Source organism: Pinus tabuliformis, chromosome J (assembly GCF_031772625.1).
Source record: "Pinus tabuliformis cultivar Carrire ecotype Pingquan chromosome J, CPIR1, whole genome shotgun sequence".
Lineage (NCBI taxonomy): Eukaryota > Viridiplantae > Streptophyta > Pinopsida > Pinales > Pinaceae > Pinus > Pinus tabuliformis.
The window spans coordinates 140,264,351-140,287,861 of record NC_142295.1 but is presented as its reverse complement, the minus strand read 5'-3'; the positions used below and the strand labels follow the sequence as shown (position 1 = coordinate 140,287,861).

General features: G+C 38.1%; 1 pseudogene; it reads right to left on the bottom strand.

The window, feature by feature from the left end:
- The window catches only part of LOC149226025 (alcohol dehydrogenase-like 3), a 51,916-nt pseudogene extending 29,298 nt beyond the window's left edge, over window positions 1–22,618 (bottom strand).
- Window positions 22,619–23,511: the final 893 nt, after the last annotated feature.

Sequence of the window (23,511 nt, the reverse complement as noted above, 5' to 3'; positions counted from 1 at the left end):
TCCAGATTGTTTTTCAACAAAGGCCTTAAAGGCCAATAACATGTTAAATACTTCACTCTTGAGTTTTAAGAAGTATACCCAAGTGCATCTGGAGAAATCATCAAGGAAAGTTAAGAAATACTTGTAGCCAGAGAATGAAACAACTGGAAGTGGACCACCTAAATCACTATGCACAAGTTGTAAAGGGGCTAAGGCGTGCCAAGAGGCACGTTTTTCAAAACTATCCCAATGATGTTTTCCAAGTACACATCCGGAACAAACACCATCTCTGCAAGATACCATTGGAAGACCTGTCACCATATTTTCTTTACATGGATTCTGAAGGGAGTGATAGTTTAAGTGACCAAATCGCTCATGCCAAAGTTTGCTCACTTCATTATGAGCAACAAATACCGAGGGAAGGTTTGATGACCTAAAGTTGTTAAACTTATACAACCTTGTAGAATCATCAGCAATGCCAGTAGCGAAAATCTATCTAGGATCTCTTAGGTCCTTAATTACAACATCGCGAAGTGAAAATTCAATGATTTTACCTTCACCTGAATGAGTTATCTGATATAAAGATAGAAGGTTGCAGGATAAGGTTGGAACACATAATACATCATTAAATTGACCATTGTCTATATGAACAATTCCAGTCCCTACAACACTAAGAGATCTATCATCACCAACATATATATTTTTGGTGTTACAATCATTTAAAGAAGAAAACATGGCTTTGTTTTTGGCCATGTGATAAGAAGCTCCAGAATCAATGAGCCATTCATGAGAATTAGAAGAAGAAGATACATTTAGTGCATATCCAAACCGAGATGTTTGACAACCACATGCAGAAAGTGCTATTCCTGAAGATGAAGTTGAAGTTGAAGAGTACTCCAAATGGATGTTATGCTTCTTCATTACTGCTTCCAAGGCTTCCATCTTCTTAAAGCATTTGGATTCTAAGTGGCCATATAGATTACAAAAGTGGCAATGTCTATCAGTCTTCTTCCCTTTTTTTATTTATTTGCCTTATCATTTTGTTGAAATGATTTTTCATTTCGAGGCTGAAATTGCTTAGGACCCTTGTTTGGTTTAGGACCATTCTTTTTAGGATACGGCTTCTTAGGATTCTTTGAATTTGGTTGATGTTGGGTGGCTAAGGCTTTCTTAGAAGAGTTTCCAAGATTAAGAAGACCAAGTTGTAAGAGTTCTTCTTGTTCTCTTATTAAAGAATCACAAAAGGCATCAAAGGAAGGGGACTTGTAGTCTTGTCCTTGAGAAATGAGGGCTTCTCTTGTAGAATGGAAGGTGGAAACAAACACAGAGTACGCTGATCCCAACATAGTAAGAATGGAATAGATAAGGTTACCATCTTCTTTCTTAATATTAACACCTTCCAAGAGAAGTCTAAGGGTCTTGAACTTGGACAGAAAATCATCAATGGAAGAAAAATTATTGGGGTCCAATGTAAGCAACTCATTTTCGTGTTGATGGGCTCTAAGTTCATTTTTAATTCCAAAAACTCTAGTGATCTGTTTCATTGCTTCATTAGGAGTATCTAGTTCTGTGATATGGAATCTAAGGTCTGGAGAAATAGACATCCCTATCAACCCACATGCTTGATATTGAATATTTTCCCATTTGGCTACCTTATCTTCATCTTTTGTTTTGGTTTCTTGGCTTGAGGTTATTCTGTAAAGACCTTTACTTCTAAGTAAATCCACAATGTAGGACCACCATTGGAAGTAGTTGGTGCTGTCAAGAATAAATTGCCATGGAATTTCCATTTTAATAGAAACTTAAGCTATAGATGCTGAAACTAAGTGTTTCAATGGAAATATCTCGAAAAATTAGGCTGATTAAAAAAAAACAACTCTGAAAACAGCTTCCAGATGAAGAAGTTATGGTTTGTTGAAGAAAAGTTGTTGAAGATGCCGATGAAGTGCGAGAATGTGGAGAAATGAATGATAATGTTATATTTAAAAAAAAATCCACCCCCTTTCCAAACATAAGCTAATTAGCTCAAGAAAAGGAAAGACTTGAACTCAAGACCTCTATTCTCATAAAGTAGGTTTGGACCAAGTGAGCTAGATTAAAAGGCTAGTAATTGTTGGAAAAGAGGAAGGGTTTTTCTTATTTTTATTTTTTATTTTTTTTAGTCACTGAAGCTATGGGGTGTGGGCTTACTTGAGAAAGTTCTTTTTTTCCTACAAAACAAAAAACACAAAACCCAACATGGACATACAAAAAAACAAACCTTAAGGCTTGAGGTTAGCTTTAGCCAGAAACTAAATATTTTCCTCAATGTTTCTGGTTTTCCGAGATCACACTAAGGCGTGACGGAAAAGAGCATACGCATGAAAAAAATCCTTCCTTTCTGTTTTTGATTTGCCCATATCGCACAGAGTCGCGGGGCAAAGAGCATTCGCAATAATGAGAGGTATAGATCCGGTAATAAAAAGAACAGAGAGCTAAATAAACCAAAATAAACAGAGATAAAATAACTAAAAACTACAAATAAACATTGTCTACCTCCAGATCTTAAAAATGACGTAGCTAGGGTTACTGAAAACCTTTTCACATCAAACAAAAGGGGTTCCTCACTGGAATAGATGCTCCTAACACAATAGAGCAGTCCTTTTGGCCCAAAAGCAATCAGTAACAGAAGATCTAGGAAACAACAGTCAGACGCAGTTCTACCGGCTTCAGATTTGGATCACTAACTAATGCGGCCCTCAAATAGCTCTGATACCAATGAGGAATTTACAGGGTAAGTTCCTCAGACAGAACACCAAAGGACACCACTCACAAATAGATCATATATCAATACACCAGTATTGTTGACGTGGTTAAAACCCTCAAAGAGGGAAACAGTCCATGGCCTGAGCCAACGTGGCCACTTCAGGAAATTTATTAATAAAAGAATGAAAATTTACATAACCTTCTCTCACGAATGGTTACCCTAAAAATGACCCTCCATGCTCTTTAAATAGAGATCATGGACTAATCGGGTTTAAGCCATGGATCAAGTGTCGATAATTCCGAGGAGAGAATGAACCGTCAGATCACTACATATCGTGACCGTCAGATTGTGAGTTACAAAAGTACATAGTAAAGAAACACACTTTACCTAACTCTACACTGGACCAAGTTATACTTAACTATTTCCTATGTGTCGGAATATCCTAACAAGCCATGCCTATCACCCATGGTGTAAAACAACCTGCAAAGTTTTGCAGACTTTAAAGCTGATATGCACAACATTTTTATTAGGGTGCATAAGGATATGGCGAAGCAGTGGATGAAGCTACCTTATATAGCCATTGAGGACGCCATCTTTACTGTCTTGGAGACATGGCCTATGGAATGGCATGCCCCAGATCTTGCAGAACTTGAAAAGGCGGCAGCACAGAAGAAGATGGATGATGCCAAGCTGCGTGTCACACAATTGGTTGAGAAAAGGCGAAAGGAAACAACAACAGCTGAGGTAAGGGTAGTGCGTGAAGTGGCATAGAAAGCCACTGAGCAGAAGAAGGTTGCAGAAGCAGCAGCGGCACAGGTAGTAGAGGTAGCAACTGCGAAGGCAGATGAGGGCCAAGCAACATCCTCGCAGAAGCAGGAGGCAGAGGAAGCCGAAACATCAGAAGGGAGCATGCACCCAACGACCACATCCACAAAGTTAAAGTGCCCACACATGGTAGAGAGAGCAGGACCAAGGAAGAAGGTCAAGGCCTCGAAGTTGGCCATTAACCCTATCACCTTAACCGCTTAACCGAAGGTGACCTCCATGACATCGTCGAGATGGTTCGTGATGTCATGAATGAGGCTCTTCAGGATTTTATGCAGGAGCACCAGACTGTGTTGGGGGCCCTCAAGGCGCAGCTCTAGGAGTTACAGGTGCAGCCCCCTCAGGTGGGTACCTTTTTGACACACCTTGCAGCAAGATCCTCAGTAGCAAAGTAGATGTTGTGCGCACAAATGGAAAACACAATAGTGTTGCCGGAATGGGCCCTAGTCACACCGACAAAGTGAGTCGAGTGCGAGTCACGATGTTTGGGTTGGGGGCCTTTTGGGCATGGAATCCCCCTCGAGGAATGTTTTGGGGCTCAAAGCCCATGTTTTGACCGAATAATGTTGTAAAGCCTCGTGAATTGCAGGCGCGGAAGTATGTTAGAGTCATAGGGTTGTCTGCCATAATGTTGGCCTACCCATGGTCCGCGGACAATGGGATGGTATAAATAGAGCGAGGCTCTAAGTGTAAAAGAAAGCGATAAGTAGCTGAGAAGCGAAGAACAAGAGTCTAAGTATCTAAGTGTGTCTTGGGTCGTAGAGTAGGAGAAGGCTCTGCAGCTGAGTGTGTAAAGGCCTAGTAGTCCGCAGCTGAGTGCACAAAGCAGAGACAAGTTTGTAACTAAAGAAGATATTAATAAAGAAAGCTTTTGTTACCAATTTTTGTATCTTTTTTTGGATTAATGGATGATTAATGTAAATAACAAATATAATGTTTGTTTACTGCGCGTGCATGTATGAATGATTTATATTGCTAAGTGTAACTTAACACATACAAATAAGCTAAGTTAATCAACTAATAGTAGAATACTAGTAAGGACTTGGGTAACAACAATGCTCATCCCCCGAGTAGGGCTACGTGAAGGCAGCATCTCAAGCTATGAGGTATAGGATAGTGCACATAGCGACGTGCGCGCAGGGTCTAACCACGGACCACTTGAACTCATAAGACATCTCCAGGGTACATAAACCTGGTTCTAGCACACTCCCATACTACTTCGGGTGAGACCTCAGTCTGAACTCCGCGAACTGTTTCCAAAAGGCTAGTAGTACCAAGATTTGTTTGGCCAAATCACCTCTGAACTTGGGTCAGGCCTCAACAAGCCAACAGGGAAGCGTAGGGAGTCATGGATGACAACATAAAGAAAGCAACACTAGTTAGTGCTCTGCAGGATCACGCACTAACGTGGTACATTAAGAATTCCAATGAAAATCCAAATGCAGGGATCACGGATATCCAAGCTACGCTAAACAGGGAATTTAGCAGGCCAAAATCAGAGAGATAGTTGATTATTGGATTTAAGGAGATCGCGATGCTTCCAGGTGAGACCCCCTAGGAGCTAGATCAGAGACTGAAGTGTATGATTCGTGAAGCCAACATGACCTTAATGATGGGAAACACCACGCATGGTTTGTAGCATCACTAATGCCGCATCTAAGGACCGCGCTGTCACAACAGAAGCTATCCACTGAGGCCGAGGCCTTGGAGATCGCAATGAGACTGCATGAGAACCCAATACAAAATCCTAACCTGGGAGTCCAATAGATCCACACGCAGTTGAAAAACTTGTGTCTTGAGATGCAAAGTTTGAAACAAGAGAAGACAATTCACCCAGAAGCACACGAGGAGGTATGGTGCATAAAGTGCAAAGGCTAAGGACATGACAAGGACCATTGTATAGTCTTCGCAAACTACCTAGCGAGAGGAGGGCCAATTCCATTCAGACCAGAGGCACAAGAAGGATTGAGCACAATGCCTACATTATGGTGCATGATTTGTCAGATAAGAGGGAAGCATGCTACAAATAATTGCCATCTATTACAAAAGTATACGCAGATGTCCCAGCAGTTGTTCTGTAATTTATGTAGGTCAGTAGGCCATGATGAGTGTACCTATAGAAGTTATGAACTGATGATGGATCAGACTCCTACCTACAGAGTTCAGACCGAAATGCGAGCCCTCAATCAAAATGCAGGGATGGCGCGCACTGGATTTCATGGTCGTGGATGAGGTCAAGGTGGAATGAGACTAGGAAGAGGTCACAGACAGCTGATCTATTACAATTACGGAGGGCCAGGGCATTATGCCCGTGATTGTACAAATCAGACGAGGCCATCATGCTTATATTGTACCTAGTTTGATCATTAGATGGAGGACTGCCCCATGCTGATAGCGAGGTTGTGCGATAGAGGAACACTCCAACCTCCCCTGACTCAGAACCTACAAATGATGAGGTCTAAGTCGCGCGAGGAAGACCCAAATGTAAACATCATGCTCCCAAGCCGTATCATGATAGGAGTTGACAAGGGAAAGCAACCTGAAGAGAGTGCCTGGGTTCACAAGGCTCCAATAAAGGAACCAGAATTTGATTTGGAGTGCACTAAGAAGACATTCATGGAAGCTAAGAAGAGCTTCATAGAGGCCTCCACTTCAGGTAATAAAGACAAACTGGAACCAGAAATGGACCCATCAATGCTCACTACCTTTGTGGAGACATCCATAAAGCTGCTGCGTGACAACAAGGCTATGAAGGGGCTACAAGAACTCATCACTAGATGTGCTGGGACCATGCCAGGAGAACCGCACATAGTCTGGAAGCTCAGGAAGCACACAACACAAATGGGAAGAGAGATGAGATTGACTGCGCAGATCGAGGAATATGAAATGGATCAAGTGATTTTGGATCTTTGATCGAACGCGAACGTCCTGCCGAAGTAGACATGGGAGCCCATGGGTAGGCCCCCATTGCAATGGTCTCCTATTCAATTGCGGAGAGTGAACCAACAAAATATCCTACCTATGGGAAGATTACAAGGAATAACAGTGGATATCGAAGGTGCAAGTGTGCTTGTAGATTTCAAAGTGATAGAGATTGTTGATTACAGCAATCCCTATCCCACACTACTAGGAATAGATTGGGCCACTGACATGAATGGATTGATAAATCTAAAGAAGTGCAAGATGATTTTGGAGAAAAAGTCACTGCACTTAGTGGTACCTTTAGACCCTGCGGAAGAATAGCGCTACACAGAGCTAGTGCGCGACTATGATAGCGACGACGATATAGACTATATCTACAAGATAACCCCGTGGGAGCGGAACTGGGTGAATCCAACAGTGAATGGAAGGATTTTGTGGGAGCGAGAAAGCTCCTACACCTCAGGTTTGGATGAAGAGATAGAATGATGGCAGAACCGGTTACACGCGGTAACCAAACTTAACTGCAACATTATGATAAGGTCACTACGCTGTGTAGCAATAGAAACAAGAGATTTGCCTATGTATGATGGGTTGACAGCAGTGGATGATTTCCTGAATAAATTTGAAAGTGAAGTACCATAACAACAACGTTTCGACACTCTGAAATGGGCACTACGTTGTACGCCCTCAAGATGGTGGGGTACTCATCAAAGAAGTTTTGAGGACTGGCGTGGATGCAGGAGGATGATGCTCATGCGGTTTGGAAAACCTCAGATTTGGATGAAAGCTGGGTATGACGAATGAAACAGCCTGCGCACCCACCTCTCCATATGGGTACAGGTGTATGGTGCAGAACCCGCATGAACGCACACTATCCTTGTGATAGGAAACACGACCAACAAGTAGGAGTGGGCAAAACAATGGCATGAACGACGAGGTATGATGAGACCAAGGGTGCCAAAGATTATCTGCGTGGAAGCCTTTGAAAACGTATATGAAGCACTGAATGTGGTCTGCCATGTGAAATGCACTCACTCGGACCTGCGCGTACTAGTGGTTCTATGGGCTTATAGGACCATTATTGGCTCTCGTTTTTTTATCAAATTTTGCTTATTAAAATCCACCTAATTTCCATCATTTTCCACCATATACCATCCATATACACCTTATTTTGACCTTATTATGCATATTCAAGAAAATAAATTATGTTTTTCAATTTTTAGATATTTTTTCAAAAATTGGGTTTTAAGAGTATTGTTGGACAGAATCAGAAATTATGGTAATGGCTATGTGGATGACATATTTGCAAGAGACTTGGGCTCGAGCTAGATACATGAATGGAAATACTGGGAAATAAGACTAAACTAATTCCAATTGGTTCGGTCAAACCAAGCTAAGTCAGGCTTGGTCAAGGCTGGTCAAACATGACTAGTCATCTAGAAAATCCCTAGGAAATAGGGCAGTTTTTTGATTTCATGGGATTTTCCATATTATTAGTGATAGATTGGATGGATTCAACTTGGATAGATGGAAATGAATAGATATAGTTGTTAGAGATAGTTTAGATCAATTTGTTTCATGATCTTCTATTTAAGAGAAAACTTTGAAGGCTTATGTATGTAATTTTTATATAACTTTATCTTGAGACATTTGAGTATTGGAGGTTAATTAGAAGAACTTATTCTACTTTAATTTTAATGTTCATTAGTGTAGATGAGTGCTTGAAGTTTCATCATTTGATAGCAGCCTCAAGTGTGCAAGGCAAGGGTGGAGGGCCCCCACTCCAAGCTAAGTACACTTCATTGTTAAACTAGCTTAATTTTCATGAACTAGTTGCTTTAGATTTGTTTACTTTTTTTGTTTCAGACTTGCTTATTTTAATTAATGTGTGATGATTGTTGAATGAATATTGGTTTAAGTCTAATCTACATATGAAGGGACACACAGGAATTTGAGTTAAAGTCCCCTTCTAATTGATCTTGAACTAAAACTGAATTTCATTCTCCTTTTCTTATTTGAAGTTATTCCCGCATTTCTGGTTTGAAGCAATGGTGATTATGATATAGTGGAATTGTGAAGAATGATAATCTGGTCCTCCTTAGTTAGTAGCCTATTCTTTTACATCTTCTGCATCATAGACCATTATTAATTAGCAATTTGGATTTATCTTCATGGAAGTAGTATTGTAGGGAAGGACAACCTAGTTCTCCTAAGTTAAGAGCCTCATCCCTCACATATTACATAAGTGAATTAGAAATTGTTAAAATAGGTTTATATTTGTAATATGTACTTCCTTAACTCTTCAAATTTTATCTTCTAAGCTTGGCTACATCTGATATCCATACACTGTGGACTTGCCTCCAAGTTTTAAAAACCCAGATTGATAATTAAATACTTGTGTTAATAAATTAGCTCAACATTTTGGTGTCATTGCCGGGGAGGCAATTATCAGCATAGTCAAGTAAAAGAAAAACAAAAACACTAAAATTTTGATAATTTTTTTTAAAGATAAATTACTCTTAGTTATGTTTCTTTCTGCCTAGAAATACAGATCCTAAAAGTAGATTCCCAAAACAAAACCCCCAACCAAAAAATAAAAATAAAAAATAACTACAAAATCCATTTGCAAGACAAGATCTAAAAAAATGATGTTAAATAAATCATTTAGAGAAGGAGGTTATGCCACCACAAAACTATTCTTAAGTCCTAGTCCTCAATTTAGAATGCTCACTAGGGATGAATCTTTATGTCAAAGGATAGAAGAGCAACAAAATGTCCATGAAGATGATCCACAGGAAGAAAATATAGAACTTTCTTCTAGCTATCTCTGTGAGGAGGTGAATGAGTCATGGATCACATGCAATGAAGATCAAACATTAGAGCCAAAAATTGAAGAATTTCTAGAATGTATATCACAAGATCCCTTGTGCATACAAGATTTTGAACAAGTACCACAAGAAGAGTTTTGTGCTATGACAATTAAGTAGAGCCAAGAAAATAAATATCATTTCAAAACTTGGTTTCAACTAGTCATTAGCTCACAACACTACTCCATTTTTTAACATTCTTTCTCATCAAATCTTTATGATCAGATAAGTTTTCATGTCCAAACATTCATTAAAGTATATTTTCCAAATTTGGATATGAGTTTACTTATGATCTTGTTACGAAAATGGATGCATTGGAAATTATCTTATACTTTAGAGAATGAATTATTTTTCTAAAATAGAATAGGATAAAATAGAATAAATAAACAAGTAGAATGAAATCACAATAAGAAGTCCATAATAATTTTATTTTAAATCATTGTTCAATATTCGTTTGGAAGGATTTAATGGCAACATGTAGGATCATTTTAAAAGCATGTTTTCAAACAAGTTATCTCTTGAAATCTAGTTTTTATATTCATTTTGAAAATTTCAATTTATATCACAAAGAAAAATGTGATCAAAATCAAAACTAGGTTTCAAGTGAAATGTCAAGGACAGAGTTAGTACAACCTTGATTTGAGGTGTCTAATTGAAACATTTTTACCTGAAATTCATAGGGAATATATCCCTTGGAATATATTTTCCAAATCAATTTGAATCACCTAAATCAGGTATCATATGAAAAAGTTATTCTTGAAATACTAACTGTTTCTTGAAAAATCTGCATGGTGACAATTCTAGCTCTTGACTATTCATTGGCATATGTGACATACCAAATAATCTTATTTTCAAAACCTTTTTATATGGGAGATATATATTCAAGTCTCATTTAAGACACAATTTGAATCATCCCACTTGGAGGTCAAATGAAAACGTTATGCCACATTTAGTGACTGCATGTCTTCAAAATAACATAGTAAAACTCTTCCTCCTAGGTCTGTTTATCACCAATTTTGTGATATCAAGCCTAAGAATTTTTAAAAATTGTTTTTATTGGAAAGATAAAAATGAATCTACGTTAATCTCCAAGTGGAATCACATTGAATCGATATTTATCGAAGACGTTACACTTCCAATAGTGACTGTTTGTCTAGTTAAACATTAACAAGCAACTCTCTCAAACATGACACTCCTTATAATTTTTACCATATTATTTTAAACCATTTTGAAAACCTATTTATACTGGAGGTATCCATATGAATTCACTTCAACTTGGCTTTGGAATAACTCTAACTAGATATAAAACAAATATTTTGTAAACAAAATACTGCTAGGAGGTCTACGCTGGCCACCATTCCTCAAGGGGTAAATAAATGCATTTTGTTTGTATATCATCTTTGGACTTGTTTTCTAAGAAATTCTTTTAATGATTTACATATTTATTAGAATAAGAGAGACTGTACACTCTCTTCTTCCATCATCTAATATTGTATTGCAGCCAAGTGCTATGTTTTCGCGGGTCATAGGAAGAATGAAAGAGTGAACTCCATGGATAAAGTACTTTTCAAAGCCAATTTTAAATTCATATTTAAGAATATTAATATAAATGTTCAATTCAAAGCAAAGTGAAAATTCACCTAATGTTGAGCTCATCCAATGGAGCTCAAACTCTTGAATCTTTTCTTTAGTTATTGACCAACAACACCAACAAAACCTACAACATGATCAAGATCGAGGCAAAAAGACATGAAGCTAAGCATCAGAAGAAGAAGTCAAGGTTTTTTTTTACCATGAAAATTCACATCCATTTCCAAAGAAGCCTTTCATAAGCCACATTGTTCATGATTTCATCCATCATCTATATTGTATGTTAAACTCCGCGATCATGCATGTTGAAGTCCAGACTTATTATCTATCCATTTACTACTACATCATGACTTCAATATAACCTATTTTCATGACTTCAAAAATAATAAAGGAGTTTGGTTGTGAAAATCTAGGAAACTGGCACAACACAAACTCGAATTCATATCGGAAAACCAACTTGTTTGGCCAATATGAATTATCTATTTTGTTTTATCATTTATTCAGTTTGATTTTGCAGGAATCATCCTCCAGAATGAGAAAAACTTGGGGACAAGTGTCAGAATAAGCAAGGGGGAAGATTCGTAACAAAACTATGCAAATAGTTTGAGCAATGGTTTGATAAGGGACTTGAATAAAGCACCCACATTCACATTTATCAGTTAGGGAACTGAATAAAGAATATGCATCCACATTCATCAGCGAGGGAGGTGAACAAAAACAATATAAAGGGGGCTTGAATATCATATGCAGAAACTAGTGTCTACATTCCATCAAAGAATATCCTTGAAGAACCTTCATCATAAGGAAAAAATGAACCAGGAAAGGACATCATCGGTGAGCATTGACATCAAGTTATTATGGAAGTACAAGTATGGTAAGTGTAATTTTTTTTTTCTCTTAGAACCTTTGATATTTGAAAAAATCTAGAAATTGATAAAACTAGTTTAACATGATATGCATTCCACTACATTTACCATTCCTCCACTACATTTACCATTCCACATTTATCACATTAACTTCATCATAATAAACTATATTAAAAACTATCATTTACCCTATTCCTACCATACAAAAATCATTTCCCTATAAATTATCATACCATATAAAAAAATCAGTTCCCTATACATTTTTATAAGCATTTTTTATTGAAAAATAAGGACAATGTTTTTCCCCTTAGAATTTTTGTTGACCTACATGAACCATACAAAGGATTAAATGTCGAAAAAAATTGATTTTAAATGACCTATCCTATGGTCATTTTAAAACAAATTTAAGACATAAGAGACAAAGTGATAAAGTATGGGCGCTAAGGTATATGCCTAAAGATATATGCGAAGAATTACAATGAAAAACATGCCAAAGAAAAAATGAAAAAGTAACTAATAGGAATATAATACAAGGTGGGCATGAAATATAATGAAAGGTATGTATGGAGAAACCATGATAAAAAATATGATGTTGCAGTGGCAAGACAGGCCTGTACACCGTGTAATCTGAAGGACGTAGCAACGGGGAGGACACAGTCATGGTAGGTACTGAGTTGGCCTAATTGAAATGGTCAAATAAAATTCAAACGCTTTGAAAAAAAAATACAGTGCTCTGTATTACGTTTTTTTTGCATAGTCTAGACCTACATTACATATCTCTTTCACCATCACAGCTCAAAATAATCCGAGGAAAGAGATTTCAAAGATGTGTATAGTCAAAACCTTGTGAGAGAAACTGAAATTGAGAGAAATGCAGAGCACAATGCTGAAGAAGAAGTGTGGAAATAAGCAGGGAAGTTGAAAATTGGTTTTAACAAAGAGGAAGATGCAAAATAAATAGGCGAGGAGATCAGAGGAGAAATAAGGTGGTTAGACATAATATTTAACGCTGAGTTGAATACCACGAATTGCGTAGGAGAATCAGGTAAGGATCACTTCCAGATTTTGCTGAGTTTTGAATGAATTTAGAGGATAAATGAAATCATAATTGTTTTAAAGAGGTGTCACAAACTGGGTCTCTATCATTAGTGGAAAATGTTTCCACCTCCAAGTCTAAACCGCGCGTCCATTCAAACAATTCCGCCACCTGTGAGAAGAACGAATCCTTGACAATGATTCAACAAGAGTCTTAATTACATTTTTGTTATGTCATCACAAGATCACTCAAAGATTCGATTCTTCATTAAATTTGAAATCTCTCCATGCATGAAATAGTAGGTATATTTTTATACACATTAACATGATTTCCATGCACCATGAGCACGTTTTATGAAAAATATGATGCACAGTAAAGGATTTTCGAAAAAGAGCATGAATTCATGAAGGATAAGTCATTCATCTTACAACATAACAAAGGAAGAACAAAGAGTTATTTCATGTTTACATTTAAGAAATTGATCGTTACATATCTGAATAATTATTGTTGTTTTTAATTATACTGTGAAAAAGGCGAGGCAATTATCCTCTGAAGAAGACAAGATAGTAGCCAACAATGCAAGCCTTTTGGGGATGGAGACATTGAGCTTCCCAATTTTATATTCTTCTCATTCTTTTTAGTAAGCCATTGAAATAAGTTCCCAGTAAAACAATAGGCTTCAACAAAATTAAAAAAGAGACCAAAATATGATCCCAGTTTCAGTTATTTTAACAATACTCCATCGATGTTGCCAGGATCTGTTATTTCATCCCTGGTCTGCTCAAAATCAGTGGCTCAAGGAAAACGTTGCATTAGTTTTGGAGGCCGAGGGGATAAATCATGGCCTTGATGGTTCTTGAAGAAATACCGGCCTTGTCTGGTAAAATTCAGGTACTTAAAAAAAAGGTTGTCAGCATAGATAATAACTCTGAGTTTTAAAAAAGTAGTTGGCAACCTAAATTTGAGTTTGAAACTCGAAGTGACAACGTTGATAATGGGAGAAATGAGTTCTAAAAAAATTATGAACAAAGTGTGAGTTGTTGGTGAATGCAGTGTTAAAACTAAGAGATATATGTATGTTATCATAAATTGATTTGAATTGCTAAAGATAGACTATCGTGGCAAAGAGGAATTGATTTCATTACTAAAGATGGACTGTATATAGTGAAGAAAAAATCGATTTCCTCCAAGATTTTGATTTCTCAAGAAGCAACAAACACCTGTGCAGTCAAATATAGAACGAATCGAGCCAATTGCCAATGGAGGTAACAGGTAAGGAATCAGGCACCATATCTTCTAAAAAAATTCGAAATTAAATATAAAAAGCACTATTTTTCATTACCTTTTTTTTTAGAAAAAGAAAATGAAATTTGAAAAACAAAAAACATGGCTTTTCTTTGGAACGAGCCAAATTAGGCTATTTTCTCAAATTCATTGCTATTTGGGATATTTTTATGGTTCTTTCGACCCCTATTTTGCAGATTGCATGGGTAAAATAGAGACTAAATTGAAAGTGAATGCCTAGTCATAAAAAGAACTGGAACAAATTATTTTGTAGTGGAATTATACAAGAAGAAAGCCCCCTACACAAGTGAAAGAAGTTTTAATTTTTTTCAATTGGTGTTTTCTCCGCGGACTGTGCGACATTGCAAGATTGACTTCCTTCGGTGAAGATGTGAGGGCAAAAGGATATTGGTTCCTTTAAGTGAAATTGTTGATATTGCTAATTTGAGAGGGACATGAATCCCATGTCAAAATGTATTACAAACTTCAAGTTTTATTTGTTGTCTTCTCTGAAGCTGCTCATCCAAAACGATTTATTGGTGTTATTTCTGGTGTCTTATCATGAGAGGAAGAATAGTGTAAAGTTGTTGTATTTGTGTGTTGGTGTTGAAACCTCATCGCACATCAGAGCCATTTTTGTTTCCATCACTCCAGACTACATAGCTGAAACAAAAAATTTCCACCGATAGGTGAAGAATATTACAAAGAGCAACACTTCAAAGAGAAATGAAGAAATTTCTTTTTAGAAAAATAGAGGAAGGGAAAGGAGAAAAAGTAAAGAATGTCATCTACAAGGAAGGAGAAAAAGTACATGAAGGCATAGATATCCTTTTACAGGTGGCTCAAGAAAAAGCTTCATCTTCAAGGGTTAGAGCCACAAGTATATCAGCAGGCCAGTCAGGAAGCAAAAGCAAAGCATGAGGGCTTGAGAGTAAGCAAGGGGGAGATGTTGGCCCTCGTTTTTGATCAAATTTTGCTTATTAAAATCCACCTAATTTCCATCATTTTCCACCATATACCATCCATATACACCTTATTTTCACCTTATTATGCATATTCAAGCAAATAAATTATGTTTTTCAATTTTTAGATATTTTTGCAAAAGTTGGGTTTTAAGAGTATTTTTGCACAAAATCAGAAATTCCCATAATGGCTATGTGGATGACATATGTGCAGGACACTTGGGCTCGAGCTAGATACATGAATGGAAATCTTGGGAGCTAGGATTGAATTAATTCCAATTGGTTCGGTTAAAATAAGCTAAATCAGGCCCGGTCAAGGCTGGTCAAATATGACTAGTCATCCAGAAAATCCCTAGGAAATAGGGCAGTTTTATGATTTCATTGGATTTTCCATATTTTTTGTGATAGATTGGATGGTTTTGACTTGGATATATGGATATGAATAGATAGAGTTGTTAGAGATACTTTATATCAATTTGTTTCATGATCTTCTATTTAAGCCAAAACTTTGAAGGCTTATGTATGTAATTTTTATATAACTTTATGATGAGACATTTGAGTATTGGAGGTTAATTACAAGAACTTGTTCTACTTTCATTTTGTTGTTCATTAGTGTGAATGAATGCTTTAAGTTTTAGCATTTGACAGCAGCCTCAAGTGTGCAAGGCAAGGGTGGAGGGCCCCCACTCCAAGCTAAGTACACTTCATTGTTAAACTAGCTTAATTTTCATGAACTAGTTGCTTTAGAATTGTTTACTTGTTTTGTTTCAGACTTGCTTATTTGAATTAATGTGTGATGATTGTTGAATGAATATTGGTTTAATTCTAATCTACATATGAAGGGACACACAAGAATTTAAGTTAAATTCCCCTTCTATTTGATCTTGAACTAAAACTGAATTTCATTCTCCTTTTCTTATTTGAAGTTATTCTTTCATTTCTGGTTTGAAACAATGGTCATTATGATATAGTAGAATTTTGAAGAAGGACAATCTGGTCCTCCTCATTTAGGAGCCTATTCCTTTACATCTTCTGCATCATAGACAATTGTTAATTAGCGATTTGGATTTATCTTCATGAAAGTAGTATTGTAGGGAAGGACAACCTAGTTCTCCTAAGTTACGAGCCTCATCCCTCACATATTACATAAGTGAATTAGAAATTGTTAAAATAGGTTTATATTTGTAATATGTACTTCCTTAACTCTTCAAATTCTATCTTCTAAGCTTGGATACATCTGATATCCATACACTGTGGACTTGCCTCTAAGTTTTAAAAATCCTGATTGATAATTAAATATTTGTGTTAATTTGTGTTAATAAATTAGCTCAACAATCATGTGCAAAACCATAACTGCGCGGGCACTTCCAAAGCCAAAGTATGAAGTGGATGTTGTAATTCCTATGAAACATGTGAAGCCTAGACCATGCACAGTAGCACTCGTAGATACAATGGTTCGCAAAGCCCGGAAAAGAGGGATCACACAGCTGCAAGGAATAGAACACGTGGGACTTGAAGAAGAAATCCAACAGGGAACCCTTAGACTCCACGAACTTGAAGAAGAAAGGGTACGGTTAAGGAAGAAAAGCTCTTTGATGGATGTGGAAGTCAAGAAGATGAAGGATGAAATAAAAAAATATTTTCTCGGCAAAAAGACAAAAATGGTAAGATAGGAGGCGTGCGATCACGATGATAGAGTTAGGACTGATTGCCACGAATTTATTAGTTTGATGGCTTGGCTTGGACTGCATATTGCTAAGCAGAGTGACCAAGGTAGCGCGTTACAAATGGTGAAATGCGCGATGCAGACCGTAACAATACAAGGTTGGGATTCTCCAGGAACCATGACGGAGGACAAGATGGAACTCCACATGGGTGGTGCGACCACCTGACTATCCAAGGGAAGGACAGTCTTAGTGCTCCAGGCAATTGGAAACGAGCGCGAGATTATAAACTATTCTGCCTAGGAGCTACACGATTTTGGAGATGCACGCAGAAGCATAGAGTCACAAGGTCCGTGACCATGCACAGAGTGCTGCGTTGTCGTGTGAGTTGGCTAGAAAGTGACATTTGAAGCCAATATTCATATTGGGATGCTCGACTTGAGGCCAAATGGAACGGGTGGCAGGCATTTAAGATGCGATTTATGGGCAAGATTTGGGAAAATTTGCCGCCAAGAAAGCATTAATGAACTGGAATTGGGGGGAACAGTCGATAAGTATGGAACAACGCAACTTGCAGTGCTACAAATTAGTGTCGCAAAATCAATAGTTGGTACAGGTGGTAGACGACGCTTGTCGAAGCGTCCCAGAGCTGGCCATCCTAGCAGATCTACCAGTGGAGGTGCGAATCCACAGGTTAGCAACAGGAGTCTGCGATGCCAGGGAAAAAATGAGAAAGGTTCAGCTAGAGTTGAATCTTCAGATCACTGAGCTACAGTTAAAGGTGAAGCCATCCACTCCCCCGAAAATCAGAGAACAATGCACTAGTGCTATCACAGCGGGATTGGAGGAAATCGAAGGTGCAGCGCGAAACTGCACCAGCACGTTGGAAGAAGCACTTGAGGTCCTCACAACTCTGCAGGAGGACTCCAACATCCAGCACTTAGAGATAGAGACGCGAAAACTCCAACAACAGTACGATAGTGTCTGAGGAACTACGTAGACAGTGGTCCTCACCTAGCGGCTTGCAATGATGCATCAATCTAAACCACTGAAGGAGCAGGTGGACGTAGCATGACATAAGGATGCAGTTCTCAAAGCATGTGTCCAACCTTGGATCGACGAGTCCTTCACCATCACGACAAAAATCGAAGGCAAGCTCGTGAACATAAAGGGGATGCACACATTGATGTAAAGAATCACCCCAGACATAAAGGTCTTAGAACAACGCATGCAACAGATACAACAAATAGAAGCTCAGTGCATCGCTGACCTCCGTGCAGTACGAGAACAGTTAGAGGGACTTCACCCCAAGATCGCCGCGCTAATAGAGTGACTCGAGGGCGAGTCACAATGTTTCTGTTGGGCACTTGTTGGGCAGGGAATCTCCCCATGGTATGTTTTGGGGTTCAAAGCCCAAGTTTTGACCCAATGTTGTTATAAAGACTCCACGAATTGTGGCCATGGAGCGCGAAATGTATGATAGAGTCACAGGGTTGTCCGCCCTAGTTTTGTAATGTAATGTCGGCTGGAGAGACCTATCCATGGTCCGTGGACCATGGGATTGTATAAATAGAGTGAGGCTCTAAGAAGAGAAAAGAGAAGTAGTGGAGAAGAGCAAGAGTCTAAGTGACTAAGTGAAGTGTGTCTTTGGGTCGTAGAGTAGGAAAAGGCTTTGTACCTGAGTGTGCAGAGGCCTAATAGTCCGCAGCTGAGTGCGCGGACCCCTGCAGCTGAGTGCGCAGGGTGGAGTATGCATTTGTAACCGAAGAAGGGATTAATAAAGAGAAGTTTGTTATCAATTTGTGTATTTGTTCTTGGGTTAATGCATGTTTGATATAAATTGCAAATATACTATTTATTTACTGCGCGCACCTGTATGAATGATTTATGTTGTTAAGTATAAATTGAAGCATGCAAGTAGGCTAAAATAATCAACTAACATTGGAATACTAGTAAGAACTTGGGTAATAACAACGTTCGGCCCCCAAGTAGGGTTGTGCAAAGGCAGCATCTCAGACTGCGAGGTACAGGAAAGTGCGCATAGCAACGGGTCGAACCACGAACAACTTGAACTCATCAGACATCTCCAGGGTGCAGAAACCTGGTTCTAACACCCTACCATATTACTTCGGATGAGACCTCAGTCTGCACTCCACGGACTGTTTCCAAAAGGGCGAGTAGTACCAGGATTTGTTTGGCTAAATCAACTTTGAACCTGGGTTCGGCCCCTAGAAGCCAGCAATGGCAGAAAGAGAGAATAGGACCATTATAGAAATGACAAGGAGTATGTTGAAGGCAAAGCATTTTCCAAATGACTATTGGGCTGATGTTGTCGCTTGTGCAGCATATATTTTGAATAGACGTTGAACCAAAAGCATCCATAACATTGTTCTTGAAGAGGCATGGAGTGGAAGAAAGCAAAATGTCTCTCACATTGAGAGTTTTTGGATGTGTGGCGCATGCACATGTCCCGGATGAGTTAAGGAAGAAGTTGGACAGCAAGGGGGGGAAATGTATTTTTTTGGATATAGTGGTGAATCCAAGGCATACAAGCTCTAGAATCCATCAACCAAGAAGGTCATAATCAACAGAGATGTGCAATTCATAGAAGAGAAAGCATGGGATGGAAGTTGAGAGAAGACTGTCAATGTCAAAGCATGTATACCACATGAGGACAGAGATGAATTAACAACATCAAGTAATTCCTCAACAGTGATTCCCTCTACTCCTATTCAAGCATAGCAAAGTAGGCAGCAAGAAACGCCATCAACAAATAATAGGATAGTTTTGCGTAGCCAAGCAAGTGCTTCTCCAAGAACACAGCGAAGCGCAGCACCAAATGACATGTCAAACCCATCTTCAACCAGAATTCAGAAATTTAAATAAAATTTATAAGTAAGATGAAGTTGATAGTAGCACTAGTATGAATTCCTTATTTGCATCATTTTTTCATGTAGATGACCCAATCCACATTGAAGATGCAATCAAAGAAGAAAAATGGGTTTTGGTAATGGATGAAGAAATAGAAGCAATAGAAAGGAATGACAGATGGGAGTTAGTGAGCCTTCTGAAAGGAAAACATGTTATTGGAGTGAAGTGGGTCTATAAGACCAAAAACAACATTCAGGGAAAGATTGAAAGGCACAAATCAAGGGTAGTTGTCAAAGGATACAAGCAGCAACATGGAAGAGATTACGCGGAAATGTTCGTGCCAGTCGCGTGGATGGAGACAGTGTGTGCAGTTGTGGCAATTGTCACGCAACATAAATGAAGAGTATATGAAGTGGATGTAAAATCAACTTTTTTGAATGGAGTGCTGAAAGAGGAAGTGTATGTCACACAACCGCCTGGTTATGAGATTGAGGGCCAAGAAGACAAAGTATATCAGTTGAAGAAAGATCTTTATGGGTTGAAGCAAGCACCGCACGCATGGTACAACAGGATAGATGCTTACATGTTGGACAATGGTTTCAAAAATGTGAGGGTGAGCCTACTCTCTACATTAAAGAGAGTGAAGGTAAGATTCTCATTGTTGTCTTATAGGTAGATGATTTGATTTTTACAAGTAGTGATGATTTCCTCATCACTAATTTCAAACAAGTCATGAAGAGTGAATTTGAAATGACTGACTTGGGATTGTTAAGATATTTTTTGGGCATAGAAGTGAAGCAAACATAAAATGAAAATTTTATCTCTCAAGCAAAGTATGTGGCAGAAATTTTGGAGAGGTTTAAAATGCAGAACAAGAAGTTCGCACCAACTCCAACTATCATAGGGTTGAAGTTGAGCAAAGAAGATTGTAGCAACAATGTCAATCCGACATTATACAAAAGCTTGATAGGCAGCTTGATGTATTTGATCGTCACTAGGCCGGATATAATGTATATAGTAAGTTTGGTGTCAAGGTTCATGGAGACACCCAAGGAGACACATTGGCAAGCAGCAAAAAGGATTCTGAGGTATGTCAATGGGACAAAACATTATGGCATTTTGTACACAGCAACAAGTGATTTCAGGTTGATTGGTTACACTGACAGTGATTGGGTAGGTAGTGTCAATGATAGAAAGAGCACGTTAGGATATGTTTTTCATTTGGGTTCTAGAGCCATTTCATGGGCCTCCAAGAAGCAACGAATAGTGTCACTGTCAATAGCAAAAGCTGAATATGTCGCAACAACATCAGCAGCGTGTTAGGCAGTTTGGATGAGAAGGATGTTGAGAGATCTTCGTCATGACCAAGAGGGCGCGACAACTATTTTCTACGACAACATCTCAGCAATTGCATTGTCAAAGAATTCCATCTTCCACAAGAGGACCAAGCATATTGATGCTAAATATAATTTTATTAGAGATTTGATTAACAATGATGAAATTGTGTTGGAGCACTGTAGGTCACATGAACAATTTGTTGACATCTTCACAAAACCATTGGCATGTGAAAGTTTTGTTTATCTCAGAAACTGTTTGGGAACTGTTTGGGAATTGTCAATGGTGGTGATTGTGATTAAGGGACAGTACTGGAAATAATAATCCCAACCACCGCAATAAACAGCCTGACAGCAACCATACTTGTTAGACATATTTTTGCAGGTTGCGTCTTTGTTTGAAGATGAAAGAATTGAAGCCAGGCACGAACCATTCCAAAAAGTAGCAAGGAATTTAAAGCAGTTAATGTACTTTTGGTAAATAGATATGGGCAAGCATTCATTTAGCGACTATTGAGCACACTCCAGAAACACCTACGCGATTTTGATCACAATCAACAACATTATACTAATTATTTTTGCTTTGTCATGAATTAAATGTAAATTTGTATGTTGAGGTAAATATGAATGTAAATTTCATTTTGATGGGTAAGAGAGTAAGAGAGTTTGAAAGAAAGAGAGCGCAAGTCTTTGAAGAGAAAATAGTGGAACAAATTTTGGTGGGAGCGTGAAAACAATAGTTATAGTATTTTACTGTTATTCAGCCTGAAATTTTAGTTTTTACTTGGTGAATAGCCTCATGTGAATGTATTTCCATGTTTTAGAATTTAATACTAAGTTTTTATTGTGTTTTTGCAAACCTACTTTGTGATTTTTGCCATGAGTGAATATTATTCATTAAGTCTCTGAAATAGCTTGGCGAAATCCAAGGCCGTGAAATCCAAGTTTGTGAAATCCAACCCTGTGAAATAGCTCCATGGTGCGCTAAGGTAGCTACCCGAAATCAGCTCCACCCGCGAAGCTAGCTATGTGAAAGTAACTTCGCAGAGTCATAGCTCCTTGGCCCTCCGCAAAAATTAAATTTCCTAAATTTTTCTAACACAACTAGGCATGATCATGTGTATCTCACAACGGTTACGTATGGTATAATTACTACAAGGCTGATCATGTCTGTCTCACAACTATAACAGAATAGAATATCCACCCAAAATACACAACCACCTAAGTTCGCTAAAACAATTCCTTTCCAAAACTACATTTTACGCTAGTTACTAAAGATCCTACCCTGCGCCCCCGTGGCCGAATATGTGAGGAAATAGATCTTGATGTGATCCTACCCGGCACCCTCGTGGCAAAATATGCGAGGAAATGCGTCTTCATTTGATATCGTCCAATATGTGATATCAGTATGGCAGAGAGAAGAGTGGGTAATTCTGATTCTGACCTCCATTGCCTCAGGAGGATCCACTTGCACCTCTTCTATGACGAAAGGCTGCTTTGGTCCCCATGCTACATCAACTGTCCATTCACAAAATGAAATGAGATAAACCAAAACCACTAAATTGAATCTATCTTTAATCAGACACAGCTGCAGTACTAGTTACAGAATGAAAGGCTAAAAACACAAACTATACCATACCATACCTTTGCGGGTAATGACTTTTCCATCCATGTTTGTGGAAAAGAGATTGCCTTCGCCATTGCAATGGTGATCCATCAGCTGATATTTTCTAGTTCAACAACAAGCAAGGCAATCCTGAGATCTATGAGAACCCACTAATAATAATGCTCGCACATTCTGCTAGTGGTTGGCGAATAACTTTGATAGGTATACGGATTCGTGTTCTACTGCCACCACTGTTTTCGTGTTCTCCTCCCACCAATATCCATTACCCACTGTAATTGTTAGTCATACGAATGGGTATAAGTCATAGAACACCATAGTCACCAAATTCACCCTAATCGGGCCAAAAAATACCAAAATTCCCCACTTAAATAGGAATACCGTATTAATACCAAAATTCCCCACTTACATAGGAATACCGTATTATTCGTTGGAATTAGATTCGCTTTTCATATATCCTAGCACATCCAAATGAATAGTTTATAAATAATCCATTGTCATTGTCATAAGTCACCATAAGTCACTCACCAGTATAGTTAGCAAATTGGCTTGAATAGCGTTAAAAATTACAAAAATTTCTCAGTTTTATATCATTTGAGCAAGCTTAATGGTCAAGAGCATGTATTTCCTCCTAAAAAGTCATAGGTTCAAAACCCCATGGGAATTAGATTAGCTTTTCAGGATATCCTAGCACATCCAAATGAATAGTTTATAAATAATCCATTGTCATTGTCATGGTCATAAGTCAACATAAGTCACTCACCCGTATAGTTAGCAAATTGACTTTTGCGACCTTAAAATTGGATAATAATAATGAACACTTTACCCTACTAACACAATCACATTTATATATCAACATGCATTATTTCCGCTACTAAAAATGACACCTATCTAAATATATCAACCATGTTTATTTGATGTAAATAATTTTATACATATAT